At 53.3% G+C, this 14,802-nt stretch overlaps 1 long non-coding RNA gene across 2 annotated transcripts in view; it reads left to right on the top strand.

Annotated features, from left to right (window-relative positions):
* Window positions 2,288–14,802, top strand: part of NFATC2 — a 156,291-nt gene continuing 143,776 nt past the window's right edge. For both annotated transcript variants that reach the window (XR_001919089.1, XR_001919090.1), the window contains exon 1: window positions 2,288–2,572. This is a non-coding gene — a long non-coding RNA (nuclear factor of activated T-cells 2). The remainder of the gene's footprint in view (window positions 2,573–14,802) is intronic.

The following is a 14,802-nucleotide window of genomic DNA, read 5'->3' as shown; positions in this document are numbered from 1 at the left end:
ACATTTTAAGCATTTATTATATACTTTAGTGTTCTCAGCATCACATCCTGACATCAACCCCAAGGAAGGTGCTCATAGTGTTCCCATTTTACAGACTGGCTAAGTGATCCTGTGGCAGAGCCAAGCCTCTGATTCTAGAGCCCGTACTTTATGCTGCCTCTCAGGTTGCCTAAGCGCCCACCGCCCTATAGGACTTTCTGCAGGACGGAGCTCTTCTCTTCTGCTCTGTTCAACCCAATAGCCACCAGCCACAGGTGGCTTTCTGAGTACTGGAGATGTGACTTCTGCATCAAAGAACTTTTAGCTCTCTATTTCATTGTTAATTAAATTTTAAGAGCCATATGTGGCTAGTGGCAACGCTAGCAGAGGGCACTGGGCTCACCCCTCCCAGTGTCTGCGTTCCTCTGCAGGGGACCCAGGCGCAGGTATTTACTGAGGACCCCAGCAGAGCTGGGTTGGTCTTCAGAGGCTGCAGGCGGAGGCTGTCCGCAGTGACCACGGCTTGCAGCCTTACCCCAGAGGCCTGGGCCCATGAAAGGAAGCTGAGGCGGAGGTTCATTCACAGCCAGGGTGATCCACTTGTCTCAGCATGCCCCAAACTTTCCCGGCTTAAAAACTCAAAGTCCTGCATCCCAGGAACCACCTTGACTCCAGGCAAACTGGGAAGGGTGGTCACCCTGTTGTTGCCCCCAGAGAATGGGGTGCCGGGACCTCAGAGGATGGGTCTTCCTCAGTCGGGTTCCCTGAAAAGAATCTCTTCCCTGATCTCCCTGGCTGCCCTGTGGTGTCTGCCGGGGAAAAGCAGCAGGCAAGTCATCTGCCTTCTCTGGGCCTCGGTTTCCCTTGTAGAAAGTGGGGGAGAAGGCTCCCCTACTGGGAGGCTGGCTGCAAGGAGTTCGAGGCAAGGTTGCATGGTAGGTGGGCAGATACAGCTGCTTTTTTTGGGGGGGGGGAACAGTGTTACTCAAGCTGGAGGCCACCCTGCCTGAAGCAGGCTTTGCAGTGAGCTGGGTGGGCACGGGGGTCTTTGTGGGACCCTGTGTCCAGCAGGGGTGGTCACGTCCGAGAGCCCAGTGCGGCTCCAGTGGGTCAAGGCGTGGAACACAGTGGAGCCAGCCCCTCTCAACGTGCAGTCAAGGTCTGTAAGAGAGTGTGGAGGCGCTGATGAGTCAGCAGCTTTGGTGCTCCCCGAAGTTTTATCAGTGCCCACGACAGGGTCTGAAATGGCCGTTTGCAGAGTTGGCTTCATCTGGAGGGGCCCCCAATTTCCCACCCTACGCACAGGTGGAGGAAACCCAGGCTGAGTTCAGAAAGAGCACTCTGACAGCAGCACCTCCTTCCCCCGCTCCGCCCCCCGGGGGTCCCCGGCCTGTTGATGGGGGCCACGCGTGGCATCCCACGGACCATCCTCTGGAGGCTGTGCAGAGTTCATGACATCCCTTCCCTTTATCTTCCTGTTTATTCAGAGCATGTGTAAACACACGCGTTGCCTGGTTTCGGCGTCTCTTTGGCCATTTCATTATTGCTGGAGCCTCTGAGCATCACTGGAAACCTTGGGTTTTCTAAATGAATCTAAAAATAGACCTCTTTGAAAAAAAAAAATCTTGGAGAGTTGACACAAGGCACCGTTATTTATTTCTTTTCCCTCCTCCCCTCCCCCTCTCTCTTCCCACACCTCCCTCTTCTTCCGCATCAGTCCTGAGCACAAAAATTCTGGGCAGCCGGGGGTCCCCAGGGACAGGGAAGGGCCCCCCCCGCCCAGGTCAATGTTCAGGAGCCCTGGACCCCCTGAGATGTCCGTGTGAGCCCTGGGCGACTTGCTCTGAGAGACGCCCGCTTGAAAGAAGGGGGTCGCGGGTCTGGGGGGCGCTTGGGAGCCTTGGGCAGGGTTTATGCAAAGCTGCAGCGGGTGAGGGAGGCGGTGGCCAGGGCGATCCTTGCGAACGGCCGCCTGGAGCTCGGGCAAGACCGACTTGGACACTCCCACGCCCCCACCCCCTTCCCCTCGCCGTCGCCCGCATCGCTCCGTCTCCCTGACTTTTCTCCGCGAACAATCAGGGACTTGTGCTGGCGGCCGAGGGAGCCACGGAGCTGGCTGGCCGCGGAGCGGGCGACGTCATGGATTCCTGAGTGTGGAGTTTGCAGGAAAGCCCTCAGTTTTGGAGATGGACGGGATCCAGCGGTTTCCATGGCGCTGGGTAAACAGGAGGAAACAGTGAGGGAATCCCGTTATTTTACTGCATTGAAAGCCTATAAACACGGAGCGCGGGGAAGGAAGTCGCGCTCCCTCTCGAGTAAGCCCGAGCGCCGAGCCGCGCCGACTCCGCCGCGCCGGGAGCCGGGAGCCGGGAGGCGGGAGGCGCGCAGCTCCCGGGCCGCTCGCAGGCGCCTCGGCCAGGGCAGCCCCTCGAGCATGCTTTAGAGAGGACGGCGCCCCTCTGGCTCCGGGTCTGCCCCCGCAGAGCCCTCTCAGCCCGCGCGCCGAGCCCCCGTCCCCTCCAGATGCAGAGAGAGGCTGCGCTGAGACGGGGGCACTGCGAGCCCCTCCGCGCCATGGGGTCTGTGGACCAAGGTAACTGCCCCCCGCCCCCTATTCCGGCCGCTTCCTCCTCCCGCTTCTCGGCCCTTCCCCTTCTGCTTCTCCCCGGCCAGCGCTTTCGGCTCCCGGCGGAGGTCGCGGGCAGGCCCGGGGACGCCGCTTTCCCAGGGCGCACAGGTAGCGTGGCCGGGAGGACGGGCGCCCCCGCCCTGGCCAAGGAGGGGGGTCGGGGGCGCCGACTTGGGACCACCTCGCGCGGGGGCAGCGAAGCGTCCCCAGGCGGGATTCCTTCCCCGGGCCAGCCTGTCAGCAGGATGGTCCGTTCCGTGGGACACCCGGAGGGATTCTCGCTACTAACCGCGGGCTGCTTAACCATTTCCGCGCTGGGCTTTGGAGAGCAGATGTCAGCGGTGTTATTATTATCACCATCATCATTATTTAGCTTTTTTTTTTTCCTTTAGGAGAACAGGCTTGGTACTTTACTATCTAGTAATGAAGGCTTTACTTTTTAACAGAGCCGCAGATGCTCTGGGACATTTAAGCAATTTTCTTTCCCGTTGTTTTTTTTTCCCTGATGTGCCTGGTGGATCCAGTTCTCCAGTTTCCCCTTTAAAGTGCGATGTACCATCAGTTTGCTTCGCGATCTGATTACACTCTCCTTTCCGTGTTTCTGTCTCTTTTCTCCCTCCTCTTGGAGTTCGCCCTGGAATCATACTACTTAGATCTTACTGGAGGGGCTTAACCTATACGAATATGATATGAAAATGTCCCATCTGGTTTGGGATTGTGGAGGAGTTTTGGCTGTCCACTAACCAAGCGGACTTGAAAAGTAGAAACTAGGCGATGGGATGTGTTTTTCGGAGGCCAGTCCTGAGAAGAGTGGGGGGCATGGCGGAGAGGGCAGGGCCGCAAGAGTTAAATGAAATAAATATGCGTAGGAGGAGTTAGCCTCGTGTCATAAAATCAGAGTTGAATGTAGGTTTTGTGCTCTGCGTGGCTGATTAAAGTTCTGGGGGGGAAGAAATGACAATTTCGGTAAATAAACCTGAGGGGCTATTTTTTTTTTTTTTTGAAAACGGGAGTGGGGCCAAATGCCTTAGGTTAGGTAAATGGTGTGCTTTGCCACAGCGGACCTCAATGACATATTTTTAGCTGAGTTGCACTTTTGAAAGCAAGACCCTGCCAACACTCTGGACGTTTTAACTGGTACCAGTTTATCCTGTCCTCGGCTGGTGGTCAAGCCTATGACGTAATGACCAGGATCTTTACTAATATCGCATCACCCGTAAAAGGAGTGCTTTGAGACAGGCGACAGATGTACTAAGGACGGGAATGGGCTTTGCTGCCATGCCGTGTATGCTGAAACACAGTGTTTGATGCTATGATGTGGGGGTAGGGGACAGACAAATGCAAAATTAAGTCTATCTGGAAGAAGAGTGTTGGGAAGAGACTTCTGTTTTACAGTGCGATGTCACCCGAGCCTCACCTTCTGTTGAGGCTGTCGCACCTCTGCTCCAGGTTTGTGAACTTGGTCCTCTCTCAGGTTTGGAAGTGTGTGTGTGTGTTTTGTGTGTGCACATGCATTGCCTAACCTCCTCAGCCCACGCTCGTGTGTCCAGGGGCTGTAGAACGTGCATGCTAGTGTGTGTCCACATGTGGGAGACAGGGCACCGCGTTGTTCCCGGCAAACGACTCTTGGCATGCCAAAGCAGCTGGGCACACAGGCTGCAATTCCAGGCTTCAGAAACAGTTGGCATGAGAGGCGCTTCGACTGTGCCCGCATCGGGGTCTCCTGAGGGAAACCCAAATGGCCTTTCACACTGAAACGCCACCAGGAGCAGAGGGGCAGACCTCAGGGTGCATGTAGATGGGCGGGGTCATTAAATAGCAAATAGAACTATTTGCATGGTAAGAAAATACTGACCTTGCTGTGCAGTTTTGGGCCGAGGCTCTGGGAAAAACTGAAGATCTGAAAGAGGTGTGTTCAGTTTTATCTGCAGTGGGATGATGGAAACTATTTCAGGAATAAACAAACACAGGGTGAGCTCTGCTCACTCCCAGACCCAAATTCCCTGCCTTCTGCCTGGCTTAGAATTTCTGCTTCACTGCATTGCGGCTATGTGATCTTGCTTGGGTGAGTGACTTCAACTCTCTGGGCCTCAGTCTCCACAACTGTAAAATGGAGCCAGTAATAATGTCTCCCTTAAAGAAGGTTGTGAGAGTCAATGAGGTGACATGTGTAAGGCATCTGAAATGCTGCCATGCTTATAGTCAACACTGGATAAATACCCTGTGATTCCTATTAAAATACAAAACTAACATATTGGTACAGAAACTAGATTTCGTGGCAAAAATTCTTTGAAGAGTCACAGTACCCTAAACCTCTCAAGAGACTTTGTAACTTCTTGGAGCTTCACAGTGACACAGGTTGGGCTAGGATTATGGCTTGCCAAGCCTCCATTTCCTCGTCTGTAAAAGGGAATAATGACAGTGATGACCTCACAGGGGAGTCATGAGCATCGTATGAAATCATGCGTATAAAACACTTACCTCTGTGTTTAACATGCACTGGCTGTTATTATTTTCTGACAGTTGAGAACTATGAGGACCAGCTTTGCCCAGGATCACAGAGCAGGTTTGTAGCAGGAAGCCCGGCACACGGCAAGGTCTCTGTTGCCTTCCGCAGGGGTGAGAGAGTGTTTTGAGCGCTGAGTAGGGGCGGCAGGGCTGAGGGTTTGAAGTCTCTCGTTGTCAGGCCTGGAGGAGGGAGTGAAGCACAGAGAGGGGCAGGAGTCAGTCACGCGCTACCCAGCAGGGATGTGGCAGAGGCTGGGACTCAGACCCAGGCTCTCGACCGCGTGCTCTGCTGACTCTGGAGCTTACTACTATTATCATTTGGTATCGCACCGTTTGGCAGATGAGGACACTGAGGAAGGCCAGACCCTTGTCCTGGCCTCTTTTGCCAACATTACATTGGTCCTTGCCATATCCTGGAAGAGAGAGAAGTCTGTGTGAGGGGGGTAGTGTGGAGGGGACAAGCATCCATGTTGGAGACGGGGAAACTGAGGCAGCCTCTAAGTTGTCCCAAGTGGAGGGTGAGTCAGGAAGAGTGCCTTGCTTTGCCTCCGGAGCACCGTCTTTCCACTTCCACTAGAGGACTTAAAGTCCCCAGATGGCCAGGGGGCTGTAAAGCCGGTATTGCTTTCTTCCCAAGCAGAACCCAGACCCGCTCCAAGAGCCCCCCTCCTGGCTGAGCCCCTCCCTGGCTACCCAGGCTGCGCCTCCTCCACAAAGACCTCTGGGCTTTTCCTTTTCTTCCCAGAAGTTCAGAGAGAAGCACTCATTTCCCCAGATGCTCCTGCCTTTATTAAGAACTTTTCTTAAGTCAGCTGAGGACAGGGCCAGGTCGTCCGGTTCTGTGACTCTCTCGTGGATCCCAGGTTTTTATATCCAAGTCATCAGCAGCTTAGGATGTGAGCTGAGAGGTTCAAACCTTGGCTCTGCCGCTTGCTGGCTACGTGACCTCGTGCAAGTGATTCACTCTCCTGTGCCTCAGTTTCCCTACATTTAGAAAAGTGTTAGTGATATTGTCTGGAGTGTTGGTTACTATATGTAGCAACTGAGTATCAACCAATCGGAATGGCAGGAGCAGTGTCCCAGGAGACTGCCCTGCTGGGCCAGACTTTAACCCTTCATTTGCCGAATTGTAGAGAGGGTCTAAGATAGTGAAGGACAGGGGAGGCTGGCGTGCTGCAGTTCATGAGGTTGCAAAGAGTCAGACATGACTTAAGACTGACCAACAACAATAAGGGACGGTCTCGGGCTTCCCCAGCGGCTCAGCAGTAAAGAATCCGCCTGCCAATGCAGGAGATGCGGGTTCAGTTCTGGGTCGGGAAGATCTCTTGGAGGAGGAAATAGTGACCTATTCCAGTATGCTTGCCTAGAATATCCTATGGACAGAGGAGCCTGGCCGGCTACCGTCCACGGGGTTGCAACAAGAGTCAGACACGACTTAGTGACTAAACATCAAAAACAACAATAACAGGGAGGGTCTCAAGGCCGCAGAGTCCCTTGGAGGGAATGACAACCATCATTTACCAATCTAAGGAGAGTTCCAGTCTTTCAGTAAGCAGCATGAACCTCAAGTAACTCAATTAATGAGTGCTGCTATTACTGTTGTATGCGTCATTAACTCAATACTTATACACCCCCAATCCAACCTAAACAAGGACAGTTGCCGAGTGCTTGCCACACATATTCTCATTGGCTGGCTCTCACTACACACCCGTGTGATTGAACATTTTGGCTCTTGCCTCGGAGAAGCGCGGCAGGTCACTCTTTTTTTCCCTTTGCTAGATGAGGAATCCGAGACTCTGACCGCCCAGACTTGGGGGGGCCCTCCTGTGCCCCCCAGGCTCCCCCCTGCCCTCTCCTATCCTATGTGCCTCACACTGAAGGTCGTTGTCCACGCCATGTCTGCATCCTCCTCCAGAACTGAATGCCAGGAACCAGGAACCTCAGCTGTCTTATTCACTCCGGGGGCCCTGGTGCCTGGAACATGACTGATACTCAGCAGGTTTTCAGTACTTTCTGTTCTGCGGATGGTGCGCAGTAGGGTTGCTCGACCTGTTGAGGCCACAGAATTAAGACTTAAACGCCGAAGCACCGCGCCGTCCTCTGGCTCACTCATTCCGCCTCTTTTTGACCATGACGGTGGTTTTGACTTGCGCGTTTTCCCACCAAACGCTGGTGACCTAAGCAGGCTTCCTTGTGGGTCATCCAACAGGCCCACGCTTTCATGCTGTTGTCTGGAATGAGTCAGTTCCCAACAACAACGGCAACGACGACCGTGACAGCTGCCACCGCTTCCCGAGGGCCCCTTGTCTGCCAGGCACCGTCCCAGGGCTTCTCCGTGGGCCACCTCATTGGGCCCCCAACCAGCCCCGTCTTGCACAGGGAGGGGTGCCCGCTGCGCCCGGGTCACTTCGCTGGTGGCAAAGCTCGGAAGTAATCCCCTTGCACCATGTTGCTCCCCGTTAGGCTGAACAGTTGTCGCAAGGAGGGCCTCTGTTTTCCCTACCAGACTGTATATATTGTAGGGCCGAGCAGGAACAGATATTGTCTTAGTGGATCCTCCCAAAATAACCTGACTGGTTGGGATTGAGTATGATCTTCCCATTTCGAGAAGAGGAAACCAAGACGGGCCCGGTCAAGGCGTTCGGAGGGCAGCGCCGGTGCGGAAAGCTCTGCTCTGAAGGGTTGCCCGGTCCTGCCTCCGCTGCTTCCTGCAGCAGGGTCTCCCAGCCAGTCGGTGAGCTGGGCGGGCTCGCAGTGGGGCTCTCGCCTGCCTTCCACCTGCCTCTCTGGGCCGCTGAGGAGCCTCTGGCCGCCGCACCCCTTCCCTCTCCAGCTGGGACCTGCCAGTAGGGACCCATTTCCTCAGAGCCTCTCGCTGGCCAAATCTCCGCCTTGCACTTCTTCGGCCTGAGCCGCCAGCTCCCAGGCTGCTGTGGGAGCAGGTCTGGGCTGCCCACCCACCCCTTGGCACCCCCCAGTCCTTCCCTCAGCCTTGGCTAAGCCAGTCTTTCCACCCCGGGGTCCTTGCTCCCTTTTTTTTTTTCCCACATTTTTCTTCAATGCCCAACTCAGCCTTACCTCCTCTTAGAAGCAGCCTTGACCATTTAATTCATTTTCACCATTTCAAGCATCTCCAATGTACCGGTTGCCCTTCAACAGGCTGTGGATAAAGTGAACAAGACTAAGGGTGTCTGTCCTCACAGGGCAAACCTTAGGGCAGCCACCCAGGAACGTCCAAGAGAAACGTGGAATGGTGCTAAGGGCTAGAGACCATAACAGGAGCTCAGAGCTGCGAAGGTCTCTGTTTATACCTGTGTGTGGTGCGTGGGTGTTTGAGTTTCCTGTGGCTCCATCACAAATTACCGCAAACCGGGTGGCTTGAAACAACAGAGATCTATTCTCACACAGTTTCAGAAACTGAACGTGTGAAATCAAGGTGTCAAGGCCGTGTTCTCGCCAGAGGCGCGGGGCACGACCCCTCCCTGGCTCTTTCGGCCCCCAGCGGTCCCCGCAGGTCCCCGGCGGTCCCTGGTCCCTAGCTGTGTTTGTCCACTCTCCGTCTCTGCCTTGACATGGCCTTCTTCCTGTGTGTGTGTGTTCTCTCCTCTTCTTACAAGGATGCCAGTCGTTGGATTTGAACCCTTAGCTCTAAAGACCTCATCCGGACTTAATCACATCTGCAAAGACCCTCTTGCCAAATAAGATCACAGCCCCCAGTTCTTGAGGTTAGGACTTGAGCGTATTTGGGGAGAGGATGTAATTCAACACACACTCACGGGGTAAATCACACTTGTGGGTCCCTTCCTCGTATCCACTGACTTCTGAACAGTGAGGGATCTGTCTCTACAGTATCTCAGGCGGAAGGAACAGTGAGCCCCAAGGCCCAGAGGAGAGAGCTGTGCTTGGGATAGTCAAGGAGCAGCCAGCCCCGTGTGGCTGAAACAGAAAGGGAGGGAGGGGAAGTGTGATATGAATGGAAAGGTGGGGGAAGCAGGCCAAGGCGGGACCCTGCAGGATTTTGCGAGCAGTTTGAAGTTCATTCTCCTGGTAATAGGGAGGCCCTGGGGAAGTCAGAAGTCACTGAGGGTGTGAGTTGCTGAGTCTTTTCAGAGAATCACACTGACCTTTGTGGGAAACCTCTCCCAGGTAACAGGGGATGCTTAGAATACAGGTGGGAGGCGGCTGCAGTGGCCTGGGTGGGGATGACAGGGGTTGGGGCCAGTGTGGGGAGCAGGGAGCGGGGAGGAGTTGGTGTTTCCCTGTCTGCAGAGACTTGTCCTTTTTGGTTTCCAAACTGTGCTCCCTTGAGTCCTGGGGCTGCGCAGCGGTGGTCCCTATCTTTGGCCCTCAAGGGCACTTGCCATTAATTTTGTGAATAATATGGGCCTCTTCCAGCGGGTCTCCTCTCGGCCCAGCCTGGACTCCCCTGGCATCTCCTCCTTCCCTCTGCTATCACCGGGAGTCAGAAGGCTTCTCTCGGCATTTCATCTTGGTCCAAAAACGTCCCTCAGCGCATCCACCCTGAGCTAATAACCCAGGAACACTGTGACTCAGTAATGAGTATCAGACTGCTGTGGGACGAAACCACTTCCGTGGGGGCATGTGTGACTTCGAAAGTAACATCACAGCCTGCTCCATGCCTTTGTTTCTTTAGCTGAGCAGCGGGGGTGACGGTAATCGTTACACACGGCGGAAGCTTGGAGGTTTGCAGATCAGGTCAGTGTATAGACAGTGATCAGTGCCTGTTAGCTGCCATTTCACTCTTATTTTAGTGTTTCAGAGTCAAGTTGTTCATTTTCTTCAGCCTACTAACCTACAAGGGCTTCCCTGGTGGGTCAGTGGGAAAGAATTTGCTTGCCAATGCTGGAGACTCAGGTTGGATCCTTGGATCGGGAAGATCCCCTGGAGAAGGAAATGGCAACCCACTCCAGTATTCTTGCCTGGGGAATCCTATGGGCAGAGGAGCCTGGTGGCAAAAGAACTAAAAGTTTCAATGCAGTCTACTGATTGTGTTGATAGAGGAATTTAAGAGAGAGAGAGAGGGCAAGAGCGGAGGCCATGTGGTCTTTTGGGAGGGGGCGGGTGGGAGATGCTCTGGGGTGTGGTTGTGCTGGAGGGAGGCTGGTGGCTTCGAGATCCCTGAGGTCAGCTTGCTTGTCCGCATCCCTCTCTGACTTCATAGATTATGAACTCGACACAGATGCTCGAGTCTGCAAGACTAGGCAGGAGAGAGGATGGATGTGGGAGCCCCGATCCTGGGGGTGCGGTCATCTGGGGAGACGGCCGGGTGACAGAAGGGTGACGGTGGACAAAGGGAGACGGCAGACGGTTAAGAAATAGTTCTGGGGTTGGGCAAAGACTAACCCATGCTCCATCCCCTGGCTAACCAGCGCTCTGCTGCTGCCATTAAGGCCATTAAGGCTCTGATTCAGTGGAGGGCGAAGCTCCCCTGGCAGAGGGATGGTGACACCTCCTGCTTAATTAAAGGCAAGAACCGCAGTTTAAGGGCTAGGCCAGTGTGCTGACCGCGCTCGCCTGTGAAATGTCAGTTCCATAAGGCGGAAGGGACTGTGCTGCAGAAGCAAGGGATGGAGAGGACAGACAAAGCCAGGACAAAGTAGGTGAGCAGGGACCAGGGCGAAGGAGTCGAGGGCCTGGAGACCAGGGTCTGGTGCCCACATGCCCACGGGGTGGACGGGGGCAGCGGGTGGGGCGGTGATGTCCTGACAGCAGGAGAATCACCTGGAAGCGGCGGCTTCTACTCAGCCCCAGGTGCCGGGGCCACCGGGGAGCACAGGTCCGATGTGGCCTGGTCTTCCCATTTTGGGGAGCCATTGGATACTTGAAGTTTTAAATGAAACCGCTCAATTAAAAAAGAAAAAGTTCAGATTTAAAAAAAGTTACGGGGCAGGCCAAACATAATATGCCTGCAGGATGGGTTTGGCTAAGCTACTGCAGGCCTGTGACCACCACTGCTGTGCGGTGGGGTGTCTCCTTACAGTCCACACTTCCATTTGGGTTCCGGCTTTTGGTAGATCCCTGTTTTCCTGGAGCTTTAACCCTCTCTGCCTGCCTGGTGGTAATGAGGTGGGGTCGGGGGGTGGCACCAGTTTCAACAAACTGCCTTCAGCTGCAATCTTCTGGAAATTATCTTTCTTACAGTAGAGAAGTTCTGTCCAGGCTTTAAAAGATGACGTTGATTGTAGATTGGAGTGAAAGTCAAGTTTGAAACTGTCTTGTGGTTCCCCCAAATCATGAGGAGGTCATCCCTGAAAACTGGCTTTGAGGCAAGGCAATGTGGAAGGGGACGCCAGGATACTCAGTGGTCGAAATATTTTAGAAATCGAAACTGATGCAAAGGGACTCTGTGGTTACAAATCTGCCTTCAACTGCAGGGGGTGTGGATTTGATCCCTGGTCGGGGAACTAAGCTTCCCACATGCTACAGGGCAAAATAGTAAATAAATAAGTACAAAAAAATTGATGCAAAAATCTACAATGAACCAAAAATAGAAAAAAAGATTTAAAGACAAGATCTTTATTATTCATTTTTCCTTTCACCTCAGGGTTAGGGTTAGGGTTAGGGGTTAGGGTTAGGGGTTAGGGTTAAGGTTAGGGAGGGTGGGTCCACACAGCACTGTTACTGACCCTGTCTTTATTCCAAGTGTAATGGTTTGCTTAACATAGATTTTCTTTGTACTTATTATTTTTAAAAAATGTTTTATGAAAGCATAGTGTATTTGATTATTGAGGTTTTTGGTACCCTCTTGAATTTTGCCTCACTTGCCTCACTCTGGTTCCAGTCCTGGAGGAGTCAAATGCATCCGTATGTAAATTAAAATATTGGCTTCTAGGGTGATAATCCCCGCATGTACTTAAATTGAGGGGTGGTCCTTTCTGGGATCTGGGAGAGTTCCTACTTTTCTGATTAAGCACATTGCAGGGCCTACATTTTCTAGTTGAGCTTTTCTTACGATGGGGCCGTCAGGCCAGTGGGGTTTGGGCTGAGAACAGGTGACTTAGTTATTACATGGCTGCCATCAGGGCTGGCTATGTAGTCCTCAGGGCCCAGCATAAAAGAAAATTCTCAGCCCCTGGTTCAAATATTGCTAAGAACTTTAAGATGGTGATGGCAGGGTGTTAGACCTTGTGGTCCTCTGGGTGCAGGACCCTCTGCGATGGCACAGGTGGAACCCATGAAATTGACCTTGGCTGCAGCTCAGGTTAGCACTGAAGCCTCCTGGACCCTCAGCTGGAACGGGGCCTCAGGTATGAACTAATTTACTGCCCCCATTTTACAGATAGAAGAACTGAGGCCCAGAAAGGCCAATTGGCTTGCTTAAAAGTCACAGAGTGATTCAGAGGAAGCGCTCGGATTGGATCCTGGGCCCCCATTCTGTGATCTTCCTGATGGTACCACAGGGTCACCCCAACCTTGGCCAAACAGTGATGTCTTCATGCCTGTGGGTGCCGTTGACCTCCAGGAAGTTCAGCTTGGAGGAGGAGGCAGCGACTGGATTCAAACCCATCAGTTTTGTTATAATGACCCCAGGAATCTATTTCCTATACCAGAGTATATTTTTTTACAAGTCTTTTTTTTTTTTTTTCTTTTCCTTTTCAAAAAGAAAAAAAGCATGTACAGGCAGAATTTCCCTGAAGCCACTGAGTCAGATGAAATGTTATTTACATAAAAATAATTACAGGTGTCATAACCATGCTAGAGGCTGGGCCACCGGTTGTGCAAAACACCAGATTTCCAGACATCCCTGACAAGTCCCATTAAACTGAGGCAACCAGGGACTCAGGGTTGCCTCTTGATGCCACTCCGTGTTCTGAGAGATCTCTCAGTGTGAGCTCTGTTGGGCGCTGTTCTTTCATCCAGTCCTTCAGCTCCTTCTTAGTGAGTGCCCACCGTGCCCTGGGAACTCTTCCAGGATCTGGGGCTACAGCTGGACTTGCCAGATTAAAATATAGAATGTCCGGTGAACTTTGAATTTCAGGCAAACGACGAATGCTTTTTTAGTTTCAGTGTGTCCCATACAATGTTGGGGGGACATACTTGAGCGAAAAAACGTAAGCATTCATTGTTTGTCCAAAATTCAGATTTAACTGGCTGTCCTTTGTGTACTGCACCTGACAGCCCTAGAGACAGCAGTCAATTAAACAAGCATTCTTGGTCTTGTGGGGCTTACGGTCAATTGAGAAGAGGCAGAAAAAGATGAGCAAATGTACTTATGAATAAACATGCTGCCAAGATAAGGGCTTCGAGGAACACAAAGCAGGGTCAGGGGGCGGAGGAGGCCAGGGGGTGCTGTTTTTATTGGGATGATCGTGGAAGTTTCTCTCTGAGGAGCTGACATTTGACCTGAGGAATGAACAAAGCAAGGAAGTGAATAGTAGGTGCAAAGTCCCCGGGATAGGGCCATGCTTGGTATTTTCAAGGAACAGCTGGACGATTGAGCAGCGGGTGGCAGAAGGAAGTCAGAGAAGGGACCGTGGCTGGAGATGATGCCTAAAGGGAGCTGGCGTGGGGCAGCTTATCTAGGACTTTGTAGGTCAAAGTGCTTGTGTTTAACTCCCTGATCCCTGTGGGAGCCTCCACCCTCATCTTGTTCCTTCCATGTTGGCCCTTACAGGGATCCCTTTCAAAATTTCCCTTTGGCTGCTCCATATCAGGGCCGGCGCGGAAGTAACAAGGCCAGGGAGGACAGTCATCAGGGTGAGAGATGATGTGCGCTAGGCTTGCTGGGCTCGGAGGCGGAACGGTCAAGCTGGTGAAACGCGATGGGGTTTGGGGTTTTTCGGTTTGCTGAGGGTTTGCCTGTGGGTGTGAGCAGAGAGAAATAAAGGGCTTGCTCGTTGATTTTCGGTGGGAGAACATGACGAATGGGAGGGTGATCTGGCTGGGAACTGTGGGAGAGGAGCAGTTTCAGATGATAAGAAGGTTGGTTTGGACAGGTGCGCTCCACGGCGCCTGCTGGGTGCCCAGACGCAGCTGTCGAGTGGACGGTGGGCCCGGCCCGCTGCTTAGTTGCTCTGTCCTGTCTGCCTCTGTGACCCTTTGGGCTGTGGCCCACCAGGTTCCTTTCTCCATGGGATTTCTCAGGCAAGAATACTGGAGCAGGTTGCCATTCCCTTCTCCAGGGGATCTTCCCAAACCGGGGATCAAACCTGTATCTCCTGTGTCTCTTGCATCACAGGTGGATTTTTTACCGGCTGAGCAATTGGGGAAGCTCTGGGAGAAGCAGAGACTGAGGCTAAAAATGAGCCTCATACCAGAAGCGGGGCAGGAGCGCAGGGCTACGTGCTGGCAGAGGGGAGGGCGGTCCTTCCAGGGCCGGCGTGCAGGGGCCTCAGCACTCAGAGTCACCTGGGGTGGGATGGGGTGGGATGGGGTGGGGCGGGTGGGAGGGTCGGTATACTCCGAGTGTTTGTGTTCACGTGCAATCAGATTTTGCTGCCTTTCTAAAGAGGCAGCCGGCAAGAGAAAAAGAGAGAACTCAAGGGTGGACTAGAGGGTGAGAGTGCGCTCGCCTCTGTCTGCTTCCGCTGCTTCCTGTCCTCAGCACGGCCCGCACTCCCATTGTCTCTCACCTGGATGGCTGCATGGACCTGATTGGTCTTCTTGCTGTAAACTTCATCACCTGCAGTTTCTTCTCCACCCAGAACCCAGAGCAACCACTTAAA

The sequence above is a fragment of the Capra hircus genome, chromosome 13 (genome assembly GCF_001704415.2).
Source record: "Capra hircus breed San Clemente chromosome 13, ASM170441v1, whole genome shotgun sequence".
Taxonomy (NCBI): domain Eukaryota; kingdom Metazoa; phylum Chordata; class Mammalia; order Artiodactyla; family Bovidae; genus Capra; species Capra hircus.
This window is presented reverse-complemented; position numbering and strand designations above follow the sequence as displayed.